The sequence below is a fragment of the Aotus nancymaae genome, unplaced genomic scaffold (assembly GCF_030222135.1).
Source record: "Aotus nancymaae isolate 86718 unplaced genomic scaffold, 86718_ANA_hifiasm-v0.15.2.pri h1tg000011l, whole genome shotgun sequence".
Lineage (NCBI taxonomy): Eukaryota > Metazoa > Chordata > Mammalia > Primates > Aotidae > Aotus > Aotus nancymaae.
In genome coordinates this window covers 15,840,477-15,862,764 of record NW_026988422.1, presented here as the reverse complement: position 1 = coordinate 15,862,764, position 22,288 = coordinate 15,840,477, and the positions used below count along the sequence as shown (strand labels likewise).

The following is a 22,288-nucleotide window of genomic DNA, read 5'->3' as shown; positions in this document are numbered from 1 at the left end:
TCACATTGGTTATTTCACAGAGTTGGAAACAAAAAAAGGACTCAGGAAAGATTATCAATTTTTCTTTAAACAGTTTTTAATTTTTCACTAGTTATAGTGAACAGCTTTTTTTTTTTTTTTTTTTTTTGAGACAGAGTCTTGCTCTGGCGCCAGGCACCAGGCTGGAGTTCAGTGGCACGATCTCGGCTCACTGTAAACTCTGCCTCCCAGTTTCAAGCAATTCTCCTGCCTCAGCTTCCCGAGTACCTGGGACTACAGGCACATGCCACCACGCCCAGCTAATTTTTGTATTTTAGTAGAGACAGAGTTTCACCATGTTGGCCAGGATGATCTCGATCTCTTGACCTTGTGAACCACCCTTCTTGGCCTCCCAGAGTGCTGGGATTACAGGCATGAGACACCGCACCTGGCGTGTACTATTATTAAAGAAGTTTGCAAATTAATAAATGACATTATTTTAAAAACTACTAACTCTTTATTTCTCAGAAAAGCAGACTGACAAAAGTAATCAGTACACAGAAGTTTTAGTTTCATTTGTATTGCCTCAACTTCTGTAGCACAAAAGAAAATGCATACTCTAAGTAGATTGATTCATTAAATCAATAAATATTTCCTGAGCTCTAGTTGGTACAAGTTCTTATTAACAAAAATGCGTGTGTGTGTGTGTGTGTGTGTGTGTGTATTCACCATGCTTTTGTATATAAAATAAATTAGATGATAAATTACTTCATGTTTCACTTATAAACCTCAGAACAAGTGTTTAAATGGAACAAAATAAACACAATCAAGAGACCTGATGACATTTCCATAACTCTATAGTCTGCTTAAATATTTACCTGTTTATCTTATTCTCACCTCATGACTTCCTCAGACTATTTTCATGGGTTTTGTTCTAGTATAAATTTTATGATAGCAGCCCCTTATAATCTAGATCTTAATTATCCTTGTAACTGATGCCTCTTCTGCTCCTAACTCTAAAAGAATACTTGATCTTTTCTAGCTTGAGTGGATCTTTTGCTATTTATAATTCTCAATTTCTCTTCCCTTCATCTCAGTATGCTCCAGGCCCTAACTGCCTTTTAAAATTACCTTCAGTTGTTTACTCTTAGCTCCCCCAACTCAGGATCATTTTATCTCAGAGGTTCCTAATTCTAGCTGCATATTAAAACTTATAAAGTTTCTTTAAAATGTTAATGCATTGGACCCACCCAGATGTTCTGCTTTGGTTGGTAGGAGATGGCATCTAGTTGCATGCTAACCTTTTATCAGAACCCAACTCCTATTTCATCTTAAAAATTTCAATTCAGTGATATCAAATGTAACATGCTGCTGCACATTAGAAAACCATTTTTCTGGATAATAACTACTTCCCTAACCAGACAATAATAAAGCTTTAACATTATACATAATACAGCTCTATGTATCATCACACAGACATGCATGTGACATGCATAAAAACACATATGTTGAGCTAGTGACCAAATTTGAACACATCAGTTGATAAATATACAATTTCTCTTTAGATCCTATGCATGAAAATAATTAATTAGATCTTGTGACCAAACGTAAAAAGTAATCTGATATGGTTTGGCTGTGTCCCTACCCAAATCTCATCTTGAATTATAGCTCCCATAATCTTTATGTGTTGTGTGAAGGACCCACTGGGAGGTGTTGAATCGTGAGGGTGGGTTTTTCCTGTGCTGTTCCCGTGATAGGGAATAAGTCTCATGAGAGCTGATGATTTTATAAAGGGTAGTTCCCCATCCACACTCTCTTGCCTGCTTCCATGTAAGACATGCTTTTGCTCTTCCTTCACCTTCTGCCATGATTGTAAGGCCTTACTAGCCATGTGGAATTGTGAGTGCATTAAACCTCTTTTTAAAATAATTACCCAGTCTTGGGTACATCTTTATTAGCAGTGTGAGAGCAAACTGATACAGCCTGTTTAAACCTAACTATTGTAAATGAAATGTCCTATATTCCTAAAGGGTATCAGAATACGACATGAGTCTGACGAGTGAGGAAAAAACTGGTGGCTGACGATGATGTCAAAAGGAACGAACAATTGATAGCCAAAAGGTGAAAACAATCCAAATGTCCACCAATGGACAAATGGATTAACAAAATGTGATCCATACATACCATGGAATATTATTCATCCTTAAAAAGAAATCAAATTCTGACATACGCTACAGCATGGATAAAACTTTAATACATTATGCTAAGTAAGTACCTAGGATAATCAAATTCCAAGAGACAGAAAGTAGAATAGAGGTTACCAGGAGATAGGAGGGAGGGGAAATAGGATTTTTATTTAATGGTTACAGAGTTTCAATATGGAAAAGTTAAAATGTTTTAGAGATGGATGGTTGTCATACGTGCATAACCCTGTGAGTATACATAATGCCACTGAACTATACACTTTAAAATCTTTAAATTGGTAAATTTTTAATATATATTTTACCACAATATAAAAATGTACCTTTGAAAACTTTAAAAATATCAGTGAAATTAGATTGCAGTTACAGGGTTTAGAAGAACTATGTAGTCTGTTCACAGAATCATTAGAGTTTTATGAAATATGGTAATTTATTAGCTTAAGTAACAGTCTTTACCTTGCTGTCATACTTAAAAAATTCAAATACTGGTATTATCCTTGATTCACAGGCAGTAATGACTGTAATAAACTATTAGAGACTGTATTTTAAACAAGCTGAGAATTATTTTTAAATTTGTAGCTATGTTAGACATTCTCATTTTGGTCAACTAATTGCAGAGGTAGAACTGCAGGTTTCTTTTTCATCAACAATGTTATCTCTTACCAAATTATCTTCTTGGTAGGAGAAGTCATGGTTTTATTTGAGCCTGTATTTTCCTATAATTCAATACGTAATCAGTTGTTCCCTTTTTTTCCTATGAAAATGTTAAACTTTTTTACTGATGTTAGTAAATTTCTTGATATACAGTTCTATGAATTTTAACAGATATATAGATTTATGTAACAAGCATCACCACCACTATCAGAATGTGAAAGAATTCCATCACCTCAAAGAACTTCCTGCTATTCCTTTATCCCTCCTCCCACCACTAACTCTTGGCAACCACAGATCTCCTCTTTATCATCATAGTTTTGTCTTTCTGAGAGTTGTCACATAAATGGAGTTATGTAGTATATGACCTTTTAAGACTGGCTTCTTTCACTCAGCGTGATACATTAAGACTCTTTCATGGCTTTGTATGCTTAGCTCATGCCTGCAATTCTAGCACTCTGGGAGGCCAAGGGAGGAGGATTGCTTGAGCCCAGGAATTCGAGACCAGCCTGGGCAACATAGGTAGACCCTATCTCTAAAAAGAAAATTCTTTTAATTAGCTAGGCATGGTGACTTGCACCTGTGGTTCCAGCTACATGGGAGGCTGAGGCAGGAGGATCACTTCAGCCTCAGAGGTTGAGACTGCAGTGAACCGTGATCATGCCACTGCACTTTAGCCTGGGCAATAGAATGAGACCATGTCTTTAAAAAAATAAAATAAAATACTCCTTTATATCATTGCATGTTTCAATGATTTGTTTCTTTTTTATTGCTAAGTAGTGCTCTTTTGTATGAATATACAGAAGATCATTTACCATTAATTCACTGAAAGACATTTGGATAATTTCCAGTTTTCCATAAGATTTTCAGTAGCTCCACATCCTTGTCAATACTTGATATTGTTAGTATTTTTTATTCTAGTCATTATAATAGCTGTGTAATGGAAATACATTTTTTTTCTTTTAGCCACATTTTTTTCTTCAAGTTATAGAAGATAATGTGATTCTAGGGCCATAATCTTTTCTTATTCTCCTTTTTAGTATATTCTATTTCTATGTACTATTTTCCACAGTAAAAAGATCTATTATTATTATATTTCTGGTATTATTTTCCCCCACCCCTCTTGGAAATTCTATTTTTCCCTATGACAGTATGATAATTCAATTTTTTAGTTTTTCTAAAATTTCTTTCTTGTATGATTTCACTTTTATGTGGAATCTTTTTAAAACGTAGATTTCAAAAAAGTAGAGAATAAAATGGTGGTTGCCAAGGGCTAGTGACAGGGATATGAGGGGAAGTTGGTCAAGGAGTAGACACTTTCAGTTATAAGATGAGTAAGTTATGGTGATCAAATATACAGCATAGCGACTATAGTTAATAATACTGAATTGCATTTATTAAACTTAATCAGAGTATAAGATCTTAAGTGTTCTCAACACACACACACACACACACACACACACACACACACAGGTAACTATATGAGGTGACGGATATGTTATCTTGACTGTGTTAATGTGTATTTGATAACCAGCACATTGTACATATCAAATATGTAAAATTTTTGTCAGTTTTACCTCAATAAAACCAGGAAAAAATACTGAAAGCTACCCCAAAACACAAAGTAAAATATAATAATAATAAATCACAATCAGTTCTACCACTTAAAAAATAATTTTTAACTAGAAGTGAAAAAACTTCCCTCTGTCCCTAAAGTCTTCTTCTGTCACTCCCTAAGGTAACCACTGATAACATTCAACACCTGATGTGCTAATCTCAAATAATTTTATTTCAGCTACCACAATCTTAATATAATTTGTCTCCACATTAGAAGTACAAAGAGAACTATAATTTAATATATTTAAGATTGTCCTTTCCTGTTGTATTATGTATTTTTCATCTAACTGGCTGGGATACAGCAAGTTTTCTCTCCGATTGTATAATTGCCTACATAGCATGACGTCTCTGATTTTGCCTCTTGACCCACAGCCTAAAATATTTATGATTTTGCCCTTTATGGATAAGGTTGGCCAAATCCTTATTTCAGCTGAAGGATTTAAAGCCCAGAAAAGTTAGATGCTGTTACCAAGGTATGGGTTAAATCCCCTTTTTGTCTTTTAGGATCAGACTATTCTAATATTGTATGGATTCTGGAGTATGTCTAGTTTGAATCCTATGTCCACCTGTTACTACCCTGTTGATCTACAGCAAATTACTTCCCTTTACCAGTTTCCTTATTTATAATATAGTATTGTTGTAAGCATTAAATGAGATAATATATGTGAAATAATTACAATGTGCTTTGCACATAGTACTCCAGTAACTGTTAACTATTGTTATAATTAGTGTCAATGAGTTGAATACATAGGCTGTCCTAAAGAGAAGAGATAAATGTTCACATCTGATCCAGTCTCATTTTCTTATAATAGGAGCGATGTTATCTCATCTGTGATTTGAGGAAAACTTGGCATTTATTCACATTCTTATTTTTGTAGTATGGTTTGTTCATCCTTCTTTACAATAGCTTTATAAGTTAATAGAAATTATGAACTTCTAAAATACATGCATAATTTATAATATTGATTAACTTAAACATAGAGCACTCAAGTGATAGCCACATAGCACACCTTTCCTGAAACCAGCAGAACACAGTAAAAATTATTTGTTCTCTCATGCTGTGTATCTTGAGGATATTTTCACTATATTTAAGACTACTTGAACTGAGTACATTTCTTTTATGATTAGGTAGTGGGTCAGTGGATGGGTTTTTAAAAATCATATTTAATTGTGTTTTGTGCAATGGTGAAGTGTTGTATTTCTGTTCACTCTTTTCTGTTATTCACATAAAACATTACTTGCCCAGTTTATTGTTTCTGTTCATCTACTGCTTAGACTACAAAGCCATAATGCTGAACTAGCTGAAATCCAGTTAGATAAATGCAGTATATATTGGATCATTTAGTATTTACTCTGTTAGTCCTCTTGCCGGTAGCAACTCCAGTTAACCACATTCTTTATGGAAACAAACAAACAAAAAAAGCCTTATTCCTCCAAAAGAGTTAAAATGAAGGAGGAGAGCATATTTTTTCCTTTAAAAAATCTAGAATTTTGGATTCTAAAGAAAACCCACTGTGTGGTTGATAACTTCTAAAGAAAAAAATTCGTTATGGGCTATAGGTTATACTTTGAATTTAAGAACCACAACGAAAAGACCAACTTTAACTTGGCCTCATTAAAATGCTAAGAATTGGTATTGCCTATAATTGCTTCCACCGTGACTCCTATGTGGTTTTTGTTCAATATAGTGGTCCAAACAAGATTTTACTCTTCTCAGCCCTGTAGATCTAATCTCATAAAAGGAACCATATTTTTTTCTGTTTCATGCATCATCATCATCTTCCTGAGTTTGCTGTCATTTATAATAAAAGATATATCTTAACAGAAAAGAAACACTGGAGTAGGAAAAAAGTTGTCATGTTTAGTCTTAAGGAAATTAAGAAAATAAATTGATTTGTGCTTCATGCATCCATAATTAAATAGGTAGTTCAAGAGGCAAGATTTTGAATAGCAAACAGTATAAGTAAGACCTAGATGTGGCAATCTACTCTGTAGTTAAACAAGAAGAAATTCAAGGTCAATAAAAACCACCAGCACTTTATATTTATCCAAATATAGTTCTGCCATATTTCTGTAATGAGTTTAAGTATAAATTGCTTATAACTACATATTTCATAATATCTAGTACTTTACCTAACATAGTATTTATCACATATAGTTATTAATTTAATTGTATGAAACTACTTCTTGTGCAGAGACTTTATTCTGTCTTGACCACTATGGTGTCCAGTGAACTCAGCACAGTTCAGAATTTGATATTCAGTAAATTATCACATCATATTGAAAGAGTGAATGGATGAATGAATATTCATGAATAAATGAATTTTTTAAAGGACATTATTTTTATTTTATTTACTGGGCTGATTGCCATACAGGGATATATGCATCAACTAATAGCCAACTTTTCAAGTATTTTAGGAAATAGGGTTACCTTTGATGTTTGTGTCACCTATTTGCAGAACTTTCCACTTTCTCTGCATATCAGCCAATTTCTGCATTAAAAATATAAGCTCGGGGCCGGGTGCAGTGGCTCACGCCTGTAATCCCAGCGCTTTGGGAGGCCAAGGCGGGTGGACCACGAGGTCAACAGATCGAGACCATCCTGGTCAACATGGTGAAACCCCATCTCTACTAAAAATACAAAAAATTAGCTGGGCATGGTGGCGCGTGCCTGTAATCCCAGCTACTCAGGAGGCTGAGGCAGGAGAATTGCCTGAACCCAGGAGGCAGAGGTTGCGGTGAGCCGAGATCACACATTGCACACTCCAGCCTGGGTAACAAGAGCGAAACTCCATCTCAAAAAAAAAAAAAAAAAAAAAGTATATATATATATATATATATAAGCTCTATTTTCACAGATTTAGATTCAGTATTTGCATCAAGAACCCGCTCAGACATTACCTTATCTACTAAAATCACCTTAATTCCACCATCTATAATTAATTGCTTATTCTCTCATCTCCCACAACACATTATCTAGAACTCTTTTTGTTGAAATTATTTTCAGACTTTTTCCATGATTTATTAGGCAGGCTTTATTTGCACCCAACGTTGCACTTAGTTACTCAAATATTCTTGCATTTTTTAAAAAGGAAGTTATTATGGTTAAGGGAAAAAAAACTTTATACATGTATAAACTTCAAAAATATTTTATGCTCTCTTAGAGCATTTATCTCCAGCACAGAGATCAGAGATCCATTGTAAGTATAATAGCCAGTTACCTCCACCTCAACATGCCTCTCTATTGGATAGAAACTGTGAGTCTTAGCTCTCACTTAAAATCATTAGCCTCCCCTATGGTAGTAGTTGTTATTAATTAACTAAGTCATTCATTCCATAAATATACCACTGAGCAACTACTGAGCAAAAGTGAGTGGGACAATTTTTGTCTTCAAGTAGATAACCATATAATAACAAAAAATGTATGTATAAACAAATGATTACATAGCAGCAGGTTAAATACTTTGAGAAATGCATAAGATACTGTGGGAGCATGTAGTGGGGCTTGCTGAAGAGTTAGCACCTCCATTTTCCTTTGTGCGTGCTTTCATGTTCTCCACATCAGAAGATATATGCATGCTGCTAAGCATCTTCTGCTCCCCCAGTTTCTCCTTTGCCTAGTGTATTAGTCTGTTCTCACAATAAAGACATGTGCAACACTGGGTAATTTATAAAGAAAAAGAGGCTTAATGGAAGCGCAGTTCCATGTGGCTGGGGGGCCTCCCAATCATGGCAGAAGGTGAAAGGCACATCTTACATGGCAGCAGGGAAGAGAGAATGAAAGAGCCAAGCAAAAGGGCAAACTCATTATAAAATCATCAGATCTAGTGATACTTATTCACTACCATGAGAACAGTATGGAGGAATCTGCCCCCATGATTTAGTTATCTCCCACTGGGTCCCTCTCACAACATGTGGGAATTATGGGAGCTACAGTTCAAGTTGAGATTTGCGTGGGGACACAGCTAAACCATTCCATCTTGTAAGAGTCAGTTCTCAGTTACCTTAAGCCAGAAATGGATGTAACATTTTAGATTATTCCCCTTAAAAGGATGAGAATCCCTGTCTCAAACACATCTAAACAAACCAAACTAAAGCTTTTCCTCATACTATTACATTAATCCTACTGAAATAAAATATTGGTATGAATTAAGTTAGGCAGCCATTTGAAAGACAAAATGCCTTAACAAGTCCCATTAATGAGAAACACCTTATCTCTCCCCTGCAAAATGTTTAACAGGCTTGTACATATTAGAAGTAACAGCTAACATTTATTAATTACTATGTGCCAGTCCATTTTCTAAAAGATTTATATGTAAAGTTATGGCATTCCATCCTCACAACAATTCTTGTAAATAGTCACTGTTGTTATCCTAATTTTACTGGTGAGGAAACTGAGGCACAGAGATGAAAAATTTGCCCAAGGTCAAGGATGGAACAAAATCAAGATTCAGTCCTAGGGAGTCTGATTCCACAGCCTACATTAAAAAACAAAAATTAGTCTTTATTTTTTGTGAGTACATATTAGGTGTGTGTATATATATGTGTGTATATATATATATCTTAGTATATATTAGTACATATTAGGTATATATATATATAATATACCTATATATATATACCTATATGTGTGTGTATATATACCTTATATATATATTTATATATACACACACACCTTATATATATATATATCTCTTAGTATCAGGTCTTCAAATTAAAATTTGTCTTTATATGACTCTTAAAAATGTTTATGTTTTTTCTGTTTCTATAGAATAATATTTATTTTAAAATAGAGTTTAACAATGGTTGTTATGTTTCTTTCAACTTGCATATGCTGGGTAAATGAGAGGTAATATACAGTATAAATGAATGAACAGTTAGCATGTTGGTAATACAGAATATGTTTGTTTATTTATGGTAAGTCATGTGATTCCCTAGAGGTAAACCTGTCTAAATTATTTATATGTTTATAATCTAAGTGATTCTTTAAAAAATGGATGCTACCAACTTCGTACTATTTAAGCTAGTCTCCAGTAATGACATGGATGTCTATTAGCGAATGCATCTCTGCTTAGTGCTCTGCATCAATAAAAAAGCTTTTCTGTTTTTCCTCCCGCTTCACCAACTTTCTACTGTTCTTTTTCTCCTTTTATCTTCATATACAACAATTTTGTCTCAATGAAAAACTTAAAGTAGGCTTAATTAAAACACTCACATATTATGTCTTCACCTCTAAAATGAAGGATTGGATTGTATGATCATAAAAGTCCCTATGGGAAGACCCTATGATCTACATGTTTGATGGAGATACCATTTTATTAAGAAAAAAAATTATACAGTAATCTATAACCAAGACACACATCATGACAGTCATTGATATAGAACATTTTTTATTCAGGATTTACAGTCTGGATTCATTCACTACAGATTTCTTTTTAATTCACTAACCTACTTCAAAGAAAAAAATTAACTTCATAGTTTTTGTGTATGTAATTTGCCTGTGTAGAGGGGACTGTATAAATCTACCCACTTTGAAGACCTAAGTGTATAATCAAGGGGTGTTTATTGGAAAATTTATATTAAGCAACTGATAATGTGGAATTTTGATTAATTTGTATCTTAGAAACATTATGACTAAGAAACTAGAGACAAGTCCTTATTCATTTGTAAGATACCTAAGTACATCTAATATCTTTCCAAATGTCCTTGATTCTTGATTTTAAAGTCCCATTTATCTCAACCATTTCTCTATCACAGCAAACTTTATCATTCTATATCCATCCTCCTATATTTGCACTCAATAATTTCTCACAACGTTTACAAACTGAAATGAACGAATCCGCACTGATCCTGGCCACCCATTCTCCTGTTCAGTGAGTTCTATGTCAATTAGTTACTATTTAAGTTCTTACCAGGTGTGATAGAACTAAGAGAAGATAGTAACAGGAAAAGCATGTTCTCAACCCTCTAGGAACTCAGAAATAGATGAGATAGTGATAAATGGTGAGATATAGGTGAGATCGTGATGAATGTTAACAATTGACTCTTAGGTTGTTGGAAGGGTTCATAAACAAGTAAAGAATACCTATACTTCTATGGCACTATGAAAATCTACATAGATGTTTTAATAGAAGAGATATGCATCCTATCCTTCTAAAGATAAGTTAGATGTACATACTATTAAAGCAAATAAAATAAGGAGACAAGGAGAGTATGAAGGTGGAATTCATGTCGATTGCTCAGCACCTCAAATAGTGGAACTCAATGGCCTCTGAAGTCTGGAGATTTGAGCTGACTTGGGTGCCCCTGGTAGTATTAGGAAATTGAAAAGGCAACACATTGAGATTCTAATTTTTCATGTTTCTTTCAAATGAAGGTGTATGGGGATAACTATTAGAATTTCTTTAGCCTCCTGGTACTTTGAATGCCTTGCGATATCTTTCTTTTGGTACAGTAGTTGTGTTAATCATCAGTTATTTTTTTTAATTTTATTAAAAAATATAGTGTACTTCCTGTTTTTAAACCTACTGCCAAATGAATGCTCTGTGTTAATATGAAAGTACCAAAAAATAAATGACTATGACCATCTTTGACATGTTCTGTCACTGGACTGTTTTCTCCAAAAGAGGGATTTTATCTCTAGTAGCTTTTCAAAGGTACTAGAGAATACAGCCAGCATTTCTACTTGATTTTCTCAGTTCTTCTCATTTGCTGATTGATCTAGAATCTCTTTAAACTTTCCATAACTTTATTTCTCCATCTTTATCAGTGGTCTACATCTGCTAGTGGTGATTATGAAGATTAATAGTTTGGCTGTTGAAAAGCCAAATAGCTAAGAAGAATCATGGAGTTCAGGTGTATTTTTAGTTTTTTATTAAAAATGCAGCTGCCAAGTGTTATTAATGATGAACTAGAGAAAGGGATAAACTGGGTTGTTTGGTCACAGTAATTTTGCTATTGGGCTTTTCCAGATTTAAGTTATTGTTTTGTGTTTGTGTATTTTTTTTTATTTGTTTTGTTTTGAGATGCAGTTTTGCTCTTGTTGCCCAGGATGGAGTGCAGTGGCATGATCTCGGCTCACTGCAACCTACACCTCCCAGGTTCAAGTGATTCTTCTGCCTCAGCCTCCCGAGTAGCTGAGATTACAGGCATGAGCAACCACACCCAGCTATTTTTATTTTTAATAGAAATGGGGTTTCACCATGTTGATCAGGCTGGTCTGGAACTCCTGACCTCAAGTAATCCGCCCGCCTCCCAAAGTTCTGGGATTACAGGCATGAACCACTGCACCCAGTCAAGTTATTGTTTTAATATATCTATTTAAGAAATCTTGGGTTTAGGTACCAAATTATTTTTGATACCTAAATAGATTTTTAAATAGGTTTTCCTTTGAATAGCTAAAGGAAAGTTACCTCAAGTGAATATAGAGGATCTTCATTTTTATAAAACAGTATGTATGTGCCAAATCAAATGTCACTAAAGTTAATGATACTGACAATTGATTTAGGGGAAAAATGGCTGGTAATACATTATATGTAAACATTAATTTAAATGGAAAATATGATATATTTGTCCTACTTCATAAAAAATGCAAACCAGCATTAGAAATTTAGAACATTTACATTCATAATCTGTTTAATCTTCTGTTGAATGCCCTTGTGCACTCTCTTTGCCCTGTTTATTTTAGTTACCTACTTTCTGTAGATTATAAGTGCCCTTAATAATTCAAATATCTCCAGAGAGAATTTTGTCTTCAAGGATTGGCACCCTGTTTTCCACTGTGCCTTCAACCTGAGACTTTGGTGATTTCACAAATGCTCTGAACAATGGAGTTTTGAAATGGTTACCATCTGTATTAGTTTCCTGTGGCTGCTATAACAAACTACTACAAGCCTGGTGTTAAAACATCAGAAATCTATTCTCTCACAGTTCTGGAAGCTAAAAGTCCAAAATCATTATCACTGGGCCAAAAGCAAGATGTCAGCAGGGCTGCATTCCTTCTGGATGCTCTAGGGGAGAATCCTTTTCTTTGCCTTTTCCAGCTTTTGCTGACCACCACCATTTTTTGGCTTGTGGCCACATTGTTACAATCTCAGCTTCTGTGGTCACATTAACTTGGCCTCTTCTGTCTATGTGGAATCTTCCTCTTATAAGGATACATAGAATTGTAGTTAGGGTCCATCTAGATAATCCAGGATAACCTCCATATGTCAAAATACTTAATTTAATTACATCTGCAAAATCTTTTTTATCATTTAAATTAATATTCAGACTCCAAGAGTTAGAAATGGACAGATTTTGAGATGCCATTATTCAGCCCACCACACCATCTTTACCTTTGTACCTGCTCTCCATTTCTCCCTTATTCTCCTTTCTCCTTTCCACTAGCACTGCTAGCCAGGCCAAGAACAAACAAGAGATGTCCAAAGGCTTCACTTTCCTGTTCACATTTTGTACTTTAGGTAAAAAAACAAAACAAACAAACAAAAAAAACTGGAGAAGTAACATGGAAGATCCAGGCATCAAGACTTCACAGGGTTGGAAAAAACTGGGGTCTTTGATCAATGGTCTGCAGATTTGTAGATTTTACATAATTTCCATCCTAATCCTAAAGACACTCTACCTGAACAGACCCAGTTCTGCTTTCCTCCGTGTTAACCTTTCTCCATCATTGTGCCTAAGGCAAGAAGAACCCAATGGCTCAATCACATGTCAACTCCCTGTCACACTCCATTCAGGAAAACCGTGTACCATACCAGTGGGTCTTGAGTATTTATTCTTATTCTACATAATGAAGAGGGACGTTGTGGAAAGGTGGCTGTGGGGAAAACATCTGGAAGAAATAAATTTCCTAGGATCAAAGGGCTCCGTGTGCAGCCCAGAGGGTCCTCAGGGTGCTCCTCAGAGCAAACAAACAGTTCTCTTGATGAGTCACTGCAATTTTTTTCTGCCAAAAGCCCACATTTGTTGCAAGATCTCAAGGAAAAGAGGTGGAGTAAGGAGAAAGAACAAAAAGAAGGCAACAGAAGTGATTTTTTAAAATTTTAACTATGTAAATAAAAGAAATCTCAACGTGATTACAATCTTTTAGTATATCCACCATCCTCCACATTGTCACGTATATTGCCCCAGAGTAAAGTTAAGTATAAGATAAAATATTTTTAAAAACACAAAAAACAAGCAGGCAAAAGGAAGGATCTTGGGGAAGAGTACAACATTCTGGCCCAACTTTTTTTTTTTTTTTTTTTTTTCTCTAACACATGAAAATTGGTAAAGGATGGTGAATCCCAGGACTGTGTCCTCAACCCTAGCCAGTGGCATTTGACGAAGGAAAAAAAAAAGTTACTTATGAATCAGTACAGCCATGCTTTGTTCTGCATGAGTGTTTTAATAGAGCGAGTGTAATATAAGGATCAGGTGGGCTCGTGGGAATGGAACAAAAGATTTTGTAAAATTAAAGCAAAATAATTATAGCTCTAGGTGCAAAGCAAGCATACTCCAGCAGTTGATAGCAAGGACCTGCTCAGAATAGAGAAGGGAGGGAGCATGCTGGAAGTTTTTTCTTTTCTTTTCTTTTCTTTTTTTATTCACTAACAAAGGCTTTTAATAGGTAACAGTTGTAAAGCATCTTTGAGAGTAATTAATGCACCCACACAAAAATTTATTAAAATGAAAATTTAAGGAATTGTCTAAAATGAATTAATTAACAAAAAAAGAACATCATGCCTTTCTTATTTTTTAAAGACGGAGAGAAGGTTAAGCAAAGCAGATTTTTGTGAGATTGTATTTTTAAATGTTCCTGGTTTATTTAGTATCTGAATAGCCCTTAAAAAGAGAGTTAGTGGGATTTATTATCCACCCCCTTCAGAAATACTAAATGGGGACAGACATAAAATGGGGATTAATTTGCTATACATGAGCCTCAAAGCTTCTTGAAATTATGGTATCTCCTTACAAAATGACCAAAGTTTTTAATAAGTTTACAGGGACCTCTAGGAAGCAGAATGTGGTAGTCAAAAGAAAGGAAGGTATGTACATTTTCTCACATAATTGTTTCCATCCTGCAGTGCCTTTACCCAGGTCATTGGAGCTATTCCTCCATGTGTAGCCTTCATGGAAGACGAAAAGGAAGCTTCAAGGTGTGGTATTAGTGATTTTAAGCTCAGTATATTTTCTATCTTATCAGAAAAATAAAATTAACTTCATTTACCCCGTTTCTATAAGAATTTTAAATCATTATATTGGTTTTTCCACTTTTTTTTTATTATTTCATACTGTGATATAATTATAAAGTAGAATATATGCAACCTGCTGAGAATTTACCTTTACTGTGAAAATTATTTCTAGTTGATTGCAAAAGTATTTGTTTTCAGCATGTTGTTGGTAGCTATACCTCAAAACGTGTTAGGTTCTGAACTTGAGTAAATTTTCAAAGGCTAAGTTTTCTAAACCTTCCATGCCGAAAATCATTGGAAATAACTGCCTTTCTGCCAATATTCTTTTGTTCTGTTAAGACCAGAAGCTAGCTGTGTAAAAAATATGAATAAAAAAGAAAATTCATTTTAGAAGATAATTTTTTAAAACTAGCTTTAGTGATAACATATAAAAATAAATAATCATCGCTTTTGAAGATAATTTCCTTTAAATGTGTAATTATGAGACAACTTGTATAGTAGGAAAAATTATCCCAGTAGACATATGATCTGTGAATTTTGGATACATTTGCCTGGACTTTCTTTCTATTCTTTTCATTGTTTCTTAAATGTTCATTATTTTCATGACTTTATAATCTTTCAAGGTCTTTTCAGATTTTTCCTATTAAAGAGAGTGGATTTAGTTGGTTTGAGTAATGTTGCACTACTAGTATAGTATTCTTGTCTGTGAGGAAGAGCACATTTGCGAAGTTCCTTGGTGAGGATAATTTTCGCTTAAGTAGACGTACACTCCCAGTGTTCTTTTTCATTTAGTTCCTTAGTATTACACTTTCTCTGAGAATATGACTAAAAGAAGGAACATCGGGGAAAAATGTATTTATAGTATTAAGAACTTTCTGTTTTCATAATAGTGGTTCCTGATCTCAGCTCACAGCAGCCTCCACCTCCCAGGTTCAAGTGATACTCCTGCTTCAGCCTCTGGAGCTAGTATTATAGGTGCACACCACCATGCCCAGCTAATTTTGGTATTTTTGTAGAGACAAGGTTTCACCATGTTGGCCAGACTGGTCTCAAACTCCTGACCTCGAGTGATCCACCCACCTCATCCTCCCAAAGTGCTGGGATTACAGGAATGAGCCACCATGTCTGGCCCATTGCATCATTCCTATGTCTTTGTATCATCATAGCTTAGCTCCCACATATCAGTGAGAACATGCGATATTTGGTTTTCCATTTCTGAGTTATTTCACTTAGAATAATAGTCTCCAATCTCATCCAGGTCACTGCAAATGCTATTCATTCTTTTTTGTGGCTGTGTAGTATTCCATCATATATGTATGTGTGTATATATATATATATGATATGGAGACATATATATGATGGAATATATTTATATAAATCTATTCAAATATATGAATCTTGCTGCTATAATATGTAGCATTTTGTGGATTTGATTTATAAGTGATTTGTCGACTTGTGCTGCTACAAAATTCATGATTAATGATAAAACACAGGCTTAAATCACAATATTATTTTTCTGACAAAATGAGTAAGCATACACTAGTCCCCACACATGTGGATACATACTACATGCAAACATGTATCCATAACATATGCAGTACACGTTCAAATATATCTATCTGCACCTGTTTTATAGCTAATACACTTTCTGTTTTACTGTGTGCCAAAATAAAATTTTATTGTGAAAGAATACATGCTATGGGTGTACACTCATTTGAGGGTGTATGCTACTGTCCTCATTTCCCAAATAAAACAACACAGGTGCCTAAACAAGCTATGTGTAATGATCATTTTTTGAGTGCTGTGTAGCGTAGTAGCAAAATTACTGTGTATCAGAACCTATGAGTTCTAGCCTTTGCTCTGCCACATGTTAGATTTGTGATATTAAGAATGTCATTTAATCGTTTGTAGTCTGTTTCCTCACTTACGAAAAAAGGATAATGATATCTCTCCTATTTACTTTCCAGAGTTGGTATTCGCATCAGATGAGCTAAATATACTTTAAGGCATTTGAAGATTATGAATTACCATGTGAAACTTTATTATGTTTTAAAACAATATAAACAATTCCTATTACTACAGTTAAGGCGTGGTCTGTGTTCTCTAATTTATATAGTCTAGTTGAAATGTTGAAATTAGTTTATTATTATTTATTTGCTTTGTTGTATCTGTTGCAGAGTCTCCTTGTAATTTCCTATATGTCTGAGAAGTTGATAATCACAATATTAAGTAGTGTTGGGTTTCAGTGTTATTGTATGTATTAGAGCTAATGTTCAAAATCAGGATGGTATTACATATTAGTGTACTATCAAAGACAGTTTTCAGGGAGGAATGTAGAATTAATGATTAAAACATGAAGAATTGCTACAATATTGTATATCTTGCTGTATAATTTTCTCTATTTTTATTAATTACATAGTTATTGGTCAAGTTACAGTTATTCTTGATCTGAATTCCAGAAGCAATGAAGAACAAGAAGCTTAAGGGTTGCCTTGGAGAGAAGGAACACCTTTTTATTTTTAATATGTTTGGTTTTTATGGTTGGTTTCTTTAGTATCTCATTTCCATTTCTTGAAATCTCTATCCCCACCCATTTATTATGGTTTGGTCCAGATACGAGAGCCAGTGGTTTTCATATTAAGCTAATGGATAATTAGGTGGTGCAGGCATGAACTTCAGAGTTTATATAAGCCCTTTGAAAATGTATGCAAATAATACTTTATATTTCTGTCTCCTGCCACCCCTTGGAGAGAAGGTTGATAACTTTCATTTATTCTCAGAGGAGCACATAAGATTAAAAACTCTTAGACCTGTTGAGTTAGAGATATTGGTACCAAAGTGAACATGAGCTGGAGAAAGAAATTTTCCTTTTTTTCCCTTTTTCCCAACTATCTCACTTGTGTCCCAGACATTTCGGTTGGGGTGGGAAGCAGAGAAGGAAGATTAGAGGACCAACCAGTGGGAAAAGGATGAGAAAATATCTCTATAATGGCTTTTCCTTTTTTTTTTCTTTCCTGCTTTCTTGCTTTTTTACTTACTTTTTTTTGTCTTTTATCCCTGCCCCCTTTCTCTTGCCTTCCTCCCTTCGTTCCTTTCTCCCTCACTTCCTTTCTTATGTCCTTCCATCTTTCCTCCCTTCATCTCTCCTTCTTCCTTTTTCTTTTCAATATTTCTCTTCATAGGATAAAATTTAATGCTATCATAGGATAGCATTCTTTTAATAAGGGCCCATTTTATTTTAGTGCTGTGGCATATTCCTTTTCTCATCTGCTTCTCGTCACCCTTTCCATTGATGCTGATTTTATTCATTTTATTGCCATCCCATTTTTGAGAATATCCTACTCTGTTCTGCAGAAGTACTAGTGCTCTGCAGAAGTTATTTCTGTATTAGAAAATGCATAGAAATCAGTGGGGACCAAAGTAGTGTCTATGCAAAACCTATTCCTTATTTTCATTTTTAACATTTTGGGTCCCTACTTGAGTATCATCATCTAATCAAAAATTTTTCCAATTAATAAAATAAAGCGACTGATTTATGAATTATTTAATGTAGAAAAATGGGTTAAATTAACCTGTAATTCTTATATTTAGTGATATAATTCAATTACTTTAGATATGTGGACAAGGTCATCTCCAAACTGTGGAGAATTGAAAAAGAACTTAGGGTACATTTTAAACATATTGAACAAGAACATCCTATTACCATAAAGAGGGAATAGCTCTCTTCACTTTTTCATTTCATCCAAGTATTTTTGTACCATTGTTTATTTTCTTTAGAGAGAATGAGTTTTGGAAAAAAAGAAAAAGGTGATTGTGTTATCATAGATTTCTGTTGTCAGTTTAAAATGTTGCAAAACAGAGTTTTCTTGTAGGGTTTGAATTTTCTGGTTGGATTGACTTGGCTGTCAAAAAGTCAAGTAGATCTTACTCTACCTAGATTAAACTGATAATTGGCTGAAATAAAGTGTTCAGAAAAATTAGTAGGGGTAGAGTTTTAAAGCCATTTAACACAGCAAACAAACTTCATAGGGCTATTCTATGTTTTTTTTTTTTTAACTTCTCCAGGGAACACATTGTATAAAGCTATAACTTCTTGCTCCATGAAGTATTTCTTCCTTGACCTACCTCCCATAATAGCTTAGCTTCTATACACATACATACACAAAAGTTTCCATCCCACTATTGAATCCTTTTAAAGAAAAATCAAAGTACAATCTCTTATTCACACAAAAGCATTAAGAGCACCTGTTTTAAAGATTAGAGCTTAATTCTTGCACTAGATGTTTTCAACTTCTTGTTTAAATATGGGAATGCTACTGTTTCTCGTCTTTCTTTCCAGTCTATAGGCTTTTTATCGGTTTCTGCACCTATTGATACTGGTATCACTCTCAATACCAGCTAGCCTTCTCATATTCCCTCTCCTGTTGTTTTTGCCCCTACCTTCTCTTACTTTTGCTTTATTCAGTCCTCTTATGTTTCCCCAGTATTCTTAATACTTAGAATTCTCTTTAACGTCTCCTGGACGAATGCCTTTTAATTTTGATGTAGATTCAAACCCCATTTATTAACAATTTTCTTCTAAGTAGACAGCCTGTTCTTAACCAAGAAATTCTCTTTGTAACTGTTTCATCCTTATTAGGCTGTGTATTTTAAACAAACAAATAAAAATAAGTTCATATTTTTCTTCCTTCTTAGTCAAAATGCTTCATGGAGGATTGGGACTCTTTATTTGATGTGTTCTGTAGAGTATATATCAGTTTGTCTTTTTAGTAAAGATGGCAACATCTCATTGGATTAGGAAAAATTGAAAACTGTATGTTCCATGTAAAGAAATCATATATTGTTTTGATGTTTGTGCTACTCAAACATTGCATGCTTTATTTCTACAAAAGCATAGTGATTCATTTTCTGCAATGAATCTTATAGTTTTCAACCTTCTTAAACAATGTATTCTGAACTTGATTTAGTCTTCATATGATGATTTCCTGATAATCATTATTGTATTAGTTTCCTAGGGCTGCCATAACAGCATACCATAAACTGGGTGGTTTAAACAACAAAGATTTAGTGGATCACAGTTCTTGAGGTGAGAAGTCTGAGATCAAGGTATTAGAAGCATTGGTTCCTTGTGAGGTCTGTGAGAGGAAATCTGTTTCATGCTTCTTGCTAAGTTTCTGGAGTTTATGGCAATCTTTGGAATTCCTTGACCTGTAATGGATCTCCCTGATTTCTGCCTTCATGTTTAATATAGCATTGTCCTGGTGTATGTGTGTCCATATCCAAATTTCCCCTTTATCTACAGGCATAAGTCATACTTGAGTAGGGAATCCAGCTTACTCCAGTGTGACCTCATCTTAAGTAGGGACCCTATTTCAAAATAAGGTCCCTTTCTGAGATACTTGGGGTTAGAACCTTAACATATGGACTTGGGGAGGACACAATTAAACCCATAATAATTATAAACCATGTTTTTTTGCGCAGAGCTTTACCACAATGATTTCTGCAGGACTCAATAATAGAAATGTTTACAAGCTGTACATAATTCTCAGCCTTGGATACTTTATTTCTCCTTTACCTCCTCTGTCTCTTCTTCATTCTGAGACAGAGTTGTCATTTTCTTTCTTTTTATCTTTCTTTCTTTCTTTTTTGAGACAGTCTTGCTCTGTCACTAGGCTGGAGTGCAGTGGCACAATCTTGGCTCACTGCAGCCTTCACCTCCCAGGTTCAAGAGATTCTCCTGCCTCAGCCTCCTGAGTAGCTGGGACCTCAGGCACCTGCCACCATGCCCAGCTAATAATAATCTAGAGGGTCCAGATTATTGATGTTACTGTGTAGAAGAATAAATTGTTAAATTTAAATATAATTGTTAAAAGTCTCCCTGATAAGTAATGATGTATTTGGGCAATAGCATATACCTTAGGACATTTCTTTGCATTTCTCAAAGGCTCAATTTTTCTCTTCTGGGTTCTTGACCATGTTAAATTGAGATTACCCTATAAATGAATAAAATAATTCTGGATATTGAGGAGCTAATATATCATTTTTTCCTTACAGATAGCTAAAGAAATAGATCTCATAGAAATAGTAGAAATTGGTTATCTTGTCTACTAAGTGCTCAAGATTTTACTCACTAATATAGGAAAATCAGAGTTTCCTTTTGGGTACTATAAGATGTGAAATTGAAGTAGACAGTACTTACATTTTTGCATGATTTGTACAGTATCTGTTAGATTTATATCATTCGATAGACATAATACTAGAGTGGAATTGAGTTGAAATCAAATGTTGTGAGTGGGTAAGGTAATGTGTACATCCAGTTCTTAGCAGGTGGTTCTAAGCAGGATGTGGGGCCTATACCCCCAGATGCTAACCTACCAAGGGTAACCCATGTGGTTCTCAGGGCACCACGCTGACGAGCACCCACTGTGGTTCTGAATTTGGCAGCCATGGCTGAATCGGGTCTTTGATACTTGGAGTGGCTTCTGCCGCAGAGAGCATCTCTGTTTGTTTTACCCCTCCCTTTGGTCATTATTCCAACCTGGCAGTATAGGACAAAAAAAATTTAAAGTGAAAAGAGAGGTGGGAGGGGGTTGTGAGAGGACACTTTGGGAACTCAGCTGTACCAAGTATGAAAAAGCTGCTTTAAAAATTCTAGCTCTAAAAGCTCATGTGTAACATTTTTGCTGACTCATTAATGAATACATTTTATTTTATGTGTCATTCAACAGTCTGCTAAAAATCACTTTTTCTGATTCTATTTTCTCATTACTGGGCTCTTGAATTCATCATAAAATGCAGCCAGCCTGCTCCCTGTCTTTTAATAGGCTTCCTTCATAAGTATCTGAATATACTTGAAAACATTTACTTCTTAGTCTTTGATATTTTAAAATCAATTCTGCTAATATATTTGAAAGTCAGCTTCAGAGGTTTGATTACATTTTAAATTATTTATTTATTCATTTTTAATTGAAAAATAATTATGTATATTTATGGGGTACAATGTGATATTTTTATCTGTGTATGCATTGTACAAATATTTAATCAAGCCAGTTAATATATTCATCACCTCACCTGCGTGTATGACATTTTGTTGAAAAGTTTCAACAAATTTTTTAATAATCTCTATTTATTCCAATACTCTATTTGATGGAAAATGTAAAAATGACTATACCTATTTTATAGCTGAAAAAGTGGAGATACTGAGATGCTAAATATGTTATTTAAGGTTGTACAGGTGTTAGTGTCATTCTAACAATTTAAGTTTTCATTCTGATATTTGGGGATTTAGGGCTTTAGCATATATTCTATGCAGTGATCAAAACACTTGATCCACATTAGCTTAATAATATCATTGAGATACCATAGATAAAAAGTAACCTGGGCCATAGAAAGATATTAAATTACTTGTAGCAAATCTCATAGCAACGTCACAGGGAAGCAATACAATCTTGGACTTCTTCATATGGACTACCCATGACTAGTTTTCTGACCAGAAACATTGTTCTCCTTCAGAGAATGTGAAGGTTGAAGATTTCCACTGAGAAAGCAATGCCTTAAAGAACTGTTGAGTAAATTTTAGATTTTTCAGTGTCAACCAAGTATACAGCCCACTATATTGATCACCACTTAACAGGTTTTAAATACTTTAGTTCTAAAATTCTTGTTTAGAAAAACTGGGATTAAGTC

General features: G+C 34.4%; 1 protein-coding gene across 19 annotated transcripts in view; it reads left to right on the top strand.

Moving 5' to 3' along the window:
• The window catches only part of ZBTB20 (zinc finger and BTB domain containing 20), an 822,970-nt gene that overhangs the window by 351,213 nt on the left and 449,469 nt on the right, over positions 1 to 22,288 (top strand). Inside the window, exon 5 of one of the 19 annotated variants that reach the window (XM_064374640.1) lies at positions 14,495 to 14,566. The exons of the other annotated variants lie outside the window; for them this stretch is intronic. The gene's annotated coding sequence lies outside the window, so the exon portion shown is untranslated. The remainder of the gene's footprint in view (positions 1 to 14,494; positions 14,567 to 22,288) is intronic. 19 annotated transcript variants of the gene reach the window in all.